The sequence below is a fragment of the Erythranthe guttata genome, chromosome 5 (genome assembly GCF_056151865.1).
Source record: "Erythranthe guttata isolate IM_541 chromosome 5, IM_541, whole genome shotgun sequence".
Lineage (NCBI taxonomy): Eukaryota > Viridiplantae > Streptophyta > Magnoliopsida > Lamiales > Phrymaceae > Erythranthe > Erythranthe guttata.
In genome coordinates this window covers 5,487,581-5,495,674 of record NC_142537.1, presented here as the reverse complement: position 1 = coordinate 5,495,674, position 8,094 = coordinate 5,487,581, and the positions used below count along the sequence as shown (strand labels likewise).

Sequence of the window (8,094 nt, the reverse complement as noted above, 5' to 3'; positions counted from 1 at the left end):
AAATTAGGTTACCTTTGCAACTAGGAATCTACTGCACAGTTCAGAAAAGACCGAGTTCAATTCATTAGAAATTAATTTGTCTTTATATAAATATATTTATATGAAGACAAATTAATTTCTAATGAATTGAACTCGGTCTTTTCTGAACTGAACCTCAAATACATACAAAATCATTCGGCGATGTTCAAATGCTTGAATAAGGTATAGTTCATCACATCAAATTTATGTAGTATGCGTAAGGCGGTCTTAAGAAGGCGAAAATGCAGATCCCAAAAAAATAATAAGAAATATATATATATATATATATATATATATATATATATATATATATATATATATATATATATATATATATATATATATATATATATATATAATATATATATATATATATATATATATATATATATATATATATATATATATATATATATATATATATATATATATATATTACTTTTCCTAATTTTATTTCATAATAATAATAATATTATTATTATTATTATTATTATTATTATTGTTACAAGTACACAACCTTTAATTTTGTTAATGCACCAAATAATAATTATTATTTGGAACATACAATTTTCTAATCATGCCAAATAAATATTTCACTTTCATATGTTACATACACAATAACGTTACACCTACCCTGCACCTCCTTCTAACTGTGTTAGAAGGAAAAAAGCGTGACCAAAGAAAAGAGCAAAAAAAAAAAAAAAAAAAAATTGTGTAATATACATGTTTATTGATGTTCATGTGCTCACCATATATCTAGGTCTATCTTATATTTTATTAACAGGATCAACCATGAACCGGTTGAAACTTGTGGTAAATATGTACAGTTTTACCGGTAAACATAAGTATTGCGATGATGTGCTTTTGAATATACACACAAACATGAGTACATGGATAATATTCTAATATTTTCGTTTAGTTACTACACTTTACAAACATGAGCAGGAAAATATGGCACAAAAATATTATAGTGTTGTAAGATATGAATGTTAACTCTGGCTTGTTATACCTATTTTGTATGAGTTGTATATGTCTTAATCATATTATTGAATTCGATGGAGTCACGTGATCACTATGTCGAGAAGTTGGTGTGCTCAGCAATACTTTAAGGCTCAAGTTTTTTTTATACCATTTTTGAAAACCCTATTCGTTTCAATGATATATCGCCACATCTCCAGCCGACCAGCCGAGCAACCTTATCTTCACCATAAACATTATTCTCTAGTTTATGCATTTTTTTCCACACTCCTACCACGCGCCGATAACTTATATCCAGGCAACCGCCCGCCACCGTACAAATATGGATGCTAGAATGATTGCTAGAGTGATGATGTTCAACAGGCCGGAGCAGGCTAGACACATGGAAAGGGATCTTCGAAGAGTCGTCCATCTATTTGTGACGGTTATTATCAGGAGGCTGTTGATGATGAGGCTTAAGCGTCAAAGGAAAATTAAGCAAAAGAAGATTCGCCGGATTCGTATTGCGGCGGAGTATATCATTCAGCGTATGGATGAGAATGAACAATATTTAGAAGTTGCATTTAGAATGTTGGGTACTGAAGATTGAGATATGTTTCATAAATTCTTCGAACGTCTGTGCTGCAACAAGAGAATAACTTTATACACATGGACTATGAAAGATTTTCAATGACTAATAGACAAGCCTTACGAGCCACCGTAGGTAAAAAAAAATTCCCAAATTTTATTTTACGTTTCTAATTTATTACACTATTTCTATTTTAATTTTTATTTTAGATAGAATATGGCGGACGTTAGACCAGAACGTGGAGCTACAAGAGGAAGATGTTGAGGAACACGTGGAGCTACATGAGGAAGATGTTGAGGAGCACGTGACGCCGTGATTTTTGTTTTTGTTTTTTTTTTCTTTTTTTTTCGTCATGAACACCTTATCACTTCATTGAGTGCCAAAAATATATGTAAATCTATTAGAGTGAACATGAAATGATTGATTTACCGAATGATATGTCCTATTTTGTTTCCAATTATATTTAAAAATGAAATTGGTAATAAAATAAATATTTAAAAAAAAACCCTCTCATTTTTGTATGAAGATATTGTACCTAAGTTATAAAAGTTCAATAGACAAATACGTATACGCAAATATCTTTAGAAGATAACAAATATATTTCAATTATTAAATACTTTTTTCATATAACATCTATATTTTTAACAATATAAGAATATCTACGAGTTGAAAATATATGGACGCGCCTACTATTCTTGGTTCTATTTTATTGTTAGCATATCTATATGGATATTGAATTACGAAAACTATATCATACAAATTATCTATGAAAATATTTATAGTGGTAAAATTGAGGAATGAAAAATATATTTATTCTTACATTTATTACAATGAATACTTGCATAGATAAAGAAATTTTTTAAAGTAAAATTATTTGAAAAATATATATGAGAAATTGTTAATAAATTATCGAATTTGTCATACTAAATGTCAGATTGGCACTATTGAATTTGTGAAATTATAAATTATTTTATCTCTATTTTACATTTATATATATATATATATATATATATATATATATATATATATATATATATATATATATATATATATATATATATATATATATATATATATTCACATTAAGATTCATGTACCTTTTGTATAACCATTCATTTAAATTATAATCTATAGTTTTTAATAATTTTCATTCTTATTTCAGTTATATTTTGATCGAATATCAAAACATGACTGGAAAAAGAATAAATCTAAAAATAAAAAAAGCTTCAGTTAAGTTATTTAAAGTAAAGTTATGAAATTTAAAGACAAATAGAAATGAAAATAGTTATAGAAAATTCAAAAAAAACAAAGTATTTTTTTCCTTCATATATCATCTATATTTTTAAGACTAGATACAAGTTGAAAAAAATAATTAAGTTCCTATTGTTCTTAATTATATTTACTGTTATAAATCTATAGATGTTGAATTACGAAAACTAACAGTAACTTAAGAAAAATATTTTAGTATAAGATGAGGGTTGAGAAATATATCATATTGATCCTGACAATTCAAATGAAATTGTAGTTTATAGTTTTAATTATTATTTTTTTGTTTTAATTATATTTTGATGGAATATAAAACGAAATTGAGAATATGATACATATATGACAAAGAAAAAAGAAGAAGAAAAAAGGGCCTCATCTTTTTATGAAGCTGTTGTAAGTAAAATAAGTGAAGTCATAAAATTTCAAACGACAAATACATATGCAAAAAAAATTAGAAAATTATAAAAAAAATCAATTAAATACATTTTTCATATATCATCTACATATTTAAGAATGATACAAGTTAAAATTAATATTTAAGCAAATTTATGGATCTTGAATTACGAAAATTAGACAATAATTTAAGAAAAATATTTTAGTGGTACAGTTGAATATTGAGAGAGAAGTATATACATTCCCTACATTTATTACAATGAATACTTTCATACATGTACAAAGTAATTTGTTAAAAAAAATATTTCATCTTTGATAAACCGTCGATAGAAGTTTGCCAAACCAAAAAATGAACGCTACTCAACCACTTTCGAAGGGGCGGGCCAATCAGTCACAACCCGTACCTTGTTCATATCCATCTTGATTTTTTCTTGGCTATAATTGTGGCCAATGAATGAGATTTCTTCCCGACAGAAATCACACTTCTCCTTCTAAGCATACAACTTATATTCCCTCAACTTCAAGAATACAGTTGCATATGCCCAACATACTCAACCAACGATTCAGAATACAACACGATATCATCAAGATATACCACCACAAAACGATCAAGAAACTCGTACAACACATTATTCATAAGGCTGCAAAAATTTGCAGAGGCATTGGTCAAGCCGAAAGGCATAACCAAGGACTCGTACGATCCATATCTCATCACACAAGTTGTCTTAGCCTCATCACCCGGTGCCACACAAACTTGCCAATATCCAGCCCGAAGATCAATCTTTATGTAATACCGTGCCCTTGCCAACTTGTCGAAAAGGTCTAACACACTAGGAATATGGTACTTATTTTTAAAAGTAACCTTATTCAATGCCCGATAGTCTACACACATCCTCATTGAACCGTTATGCTTCTTCTGGAACAGAATCGGCGACCCGTAAGGAGCTTTGGAAGGCTGCACTAAACACACACTCAACAAAAGGTCCAGTTGCCTTCTAAGTTCAGCCAACTCTGAAGGACCCATCTTGCACGGTGCTTGTGGTGGCGGTTTGGCCCCCGATTCGAACTCGATCTTGTGCTCAATAGCTTGCCGATGCGGCAACTCTCTCAAGAGGCATCACATCCTCGAATTCAACAAATAATATCCATATCAACGATAAGACAAACTAAAATTTAGAATTATTGTTGTTGGTAGGTTTAATTTTTAATTATTAAACTATAAAATATCATCAAGTTTTATAATGAATTGCAACATAAAATATTGTGAAAATTTTGTCTAAAGGAGTCCCTGTTGGCATGAAATTTGAAGTGGCATCACTAATTTATTTGATTTTCCATAAAAACAATTATAAGACAAAATCATGTATTAAAAGAATGAAGGGGCAAGAGTCAACGATGGGGTAACCACCGTCACAAAGGCATGATAAAGGGTGAAAAATATGAGGAACATGCCCCTCATATTTCAAGTTACGTGCATTTAACAAGATGGTGGGCAACACAGTTAGCATTACGATAGTTGTATGTGAATTGCCATTTTGGCAAAAAAAATTCATTATCTCTTAATCTCCATAATGAGAGATAGTGTATTTGATTTTCCATGATTTGACCTTATCATAACTTAATTATACGAAATTTCATGGTTAATTGATAATGTTTTAAATTTAGAGATTTATCAGATATCTTTTACTCGTAATATTATTTCCGATAAATGTAAAATTAATATTTTTTTAGTTACACACGTGCAACGCACATGCATGTTCCTAGTAATTTTAAAAAGTTTCATCGATTATATTTAATGAAAACTTAATTTATATAATATATTTTTACTTAAATCTACAAATTTTAAATTTGTTTGTTATATTTCTCTAAATACATCTATTTTTTTTAGGGCATGTCCCGGATCGTTGGTAAACTCTTCATTAATCTTCTGAATTTTTCGTCCTCCAATCAAAAGGACCCATTGCCAATTATGGCTCTTAGCGGGGGAATGTTTTTTCCTAAGAAAGTGATAAAATCAGATATGGTATGAATGCAGTTTCCTTGCTTTGCAAAACTGAAGTTACAAAGATATATACACAAAGACATACCAACATGAGAAAAGGAAAACTACTAAAACTTCCTATGCTACACAAAATTTCCTCTCAACCATAATACAAGATATACTACAGCTAAAGAAATACAATATTTTCGAACCATAAATTGCTCAGAGAATCAAGACTAGAATATTCTCATCCATACTCGCCAATACCCCTCCTCAAGTTGGAGCGTGTAGATTTCGAACGCCCAACTTGCGAAGAAGAAAGTCAAATTGTCGTTTTCCCAAAGCCTTCGTAAAGATATCAGCAAGTTGAATAGTCGTATGGACGTACTTGATATGGACATTACTGGTTTGGATCTCATTGCGTACAAAGTGGTAATCGACCTAAATATGCTTCGTGCTTTCATGAAATACATGATTAGCAGTGATATGTAAAGCGACCTAACACTAGGCCAAAATGCAACACTGGCGACGAAATTTCGCGACGCATTTCGTCATCTAGCGACGTTTTATCGCGGTTAGCGACGATTTATTTTCGTCGCCAAATCATTAAAAAATCGTCGCGTACAGCCCGTCGCAAAGTCAGCGACGAAAATACAATTGCGACTCAAAGTGTGGCGACGAAAACATCCATTCGTCGCGAAAACCGTATTTTCTGAAAAAAAATATTTTTTTATTTTTCGCGACGGAAAATTATTATCGTCGCATGTATTTGCTACGAATTTTCGTATTTCGTCGCAAGTTCACCGAATTTGTGGGCGACTAAATAGTTGTTTCGTCGCCCGGTTCTATTTTTTGTGGCGACGAAAACTGAATTAGATTTCGTCGCAAACTTTTTTTTTTTATTAATTTATTTATTTTAATTATTTTTTATTACAAAATAAAATCACCTGTTAAAAAAAATAAAAAAAAAACCAAAACCATATTTACTCAAAAATATTAAAAACCACGATTACCAATTAAATATCAAAATACAACACAAACATCAATTCAAAAATTACATAAAAACTTGAAACCATAAATGTATTAGTTCAAGAGGCACACTAATTTCATCTCGTTTTTATACTCCACCATTAAAACGCTCGAGCAAGTTGTTCAAAAGAGCTCGGGTTTCCTGCAATTGCTCTTCTAATCGATCAACTTTTTCATCTTTAACTTTATTTGTTTCTCGGGTTTCGTGCAATTGTTGTTCCAATCGATTCACTTGTTCGTCTTTCATTTGCATTTGTTCTTGCATTGCCTTCATTTGAATCTCCAGTTGAATCTCCACGTCTGATGGTGTTGAAGAAAATCTCGACTTTCCAATCCTTGTGCTTGAACTTTTAATTCAAAGGCCTTTACTCTTTCCCAAAACCTTTTCAATTGCAGTCGAGTTGGCCGTGCTTTCGTCACTTCCATCACGCATGGTCTCATCATAAACTCGCTCCAAATCAGCCTGAAAATGATTATGTACAAAAGTTTAGCCAAAAATTCGACAGCATAACATCTAAATACGAGCATACCCAAAAAAAATCCTTACCAGTACACAACAACTTGACATATTAAAAAAAAAAATCCATAGCCACACATCTAAACATATAAAGAATTAACATACTACCGATTGAAGAATATAATTACACTTTACTTACCGAAATGAGAAGTTGTTCAGGAGTTGCTGTCCCGTTATACGGCTCTGTCTCTCCTTCCTCACTAATAGATGGTCCGGTTTCCCTCAACGCATCAATGCCCATGTAGGCTTTCTTATACGTGTCAAACACGGTAGGATTTTTGCCAAACTTTTTAAACTAAAAAATAGATTATACAATAAGTATGTATTTTATATAAACTTAAATAAATTAAAATTATAGATTAAGCCACTTACATGATTATAGGACCAACTATTGATACTTGTTCGACCCCAATGGTGGTCTGTCGACACTTTCTTTCTTGAGTCCTTGCATTTAGTGGACTTGGACTGTGAAAAATATTGCACAAATTAATACACATAAACATATGAAAATATAATCATAAATTAAAAGCATATTACCTTCCCATCATTGCCCGGAGTAGAAATAGAATGAAACTGATCACACAGCCTCTCCCAAGTTTGAGCGTTAATCCTATTCGGAAGATTTGCCTTAGCAGCTGCAAGGTTAGGCGCTTTATCAAAAACCGCCTTCAATCTTTTATTTTTTGCATCTTTCCAACGACAATTGGCCGTCTCGTTGAACCATTTCTTTGTAGCCTCATTTTCAGGAAGTTTCCACGTTACCTAAAAGGCATACAAAAAAATTCATAATTAATTGATAACAAAATAATTATAATAACTGAAATAAATAAAATAATTTGAACTTTCAAATACCTTAAATGCTTTCCACAATCCTTCGACACGACCCTCTTTCTTGTGCTTAGGCCATGAAATAGACGGATCAAAATTGTCCCAATGTGTAACCTCGTTACTAATTGCCACCGCCAACTTGTACCTCCCGGGTGCAACGGAAATACCCATACCGTCAAATTCCAAATTAACTATGTCGGTACTTGTAGACTCATCACCTATAGGCTCAACAGAAATATCTTCCGTCGACATTGCTCGCCTGAGAAAGAAAATAAGATACACATATACAGAAATATATATACAAATAACAATAATAAATTATGGCAAATAAAATGATAACATTAAAACAAGTACATTACAATCCGAACAAGCTAATTAACAAGACTTCAAAAAAATATTAGAACAACAAAAATAATTATTCACTCTTCCATATCATCTATAGCATTTATGTCATTATTTATAGGAAGTATCTCATAACATTCATCTTCAACTACATTGAGATCATCAGGAGTCAAA

The 8,094-nt window shown here is 30.9% G+C and overlaps 1 long non-coding RNA gene across 1 annotated transcript; it reads right to left on the bottom strand.

Moving 5' to 3' along the window:
* Positions 1-6,171: 6,171 nt before the first annotated feature.
* LOC105953500 (uncharacterized) lies at positions 6,172-7,287 on the bottom strand. The gene is made up of 3 exons (XR_016031389.1): positions 7,123-7,287; positions 6,890-7,045; positions 6,172-6,696 (listed from the first exon to the last, which is right to left on the bottom strand). It is a non-coding gene; the product is annotated as an uncharacterized LOC105953500 (long non-coding RNA).
* Positions 7,288-8,094: the final 807 nt, after the last annotated feature.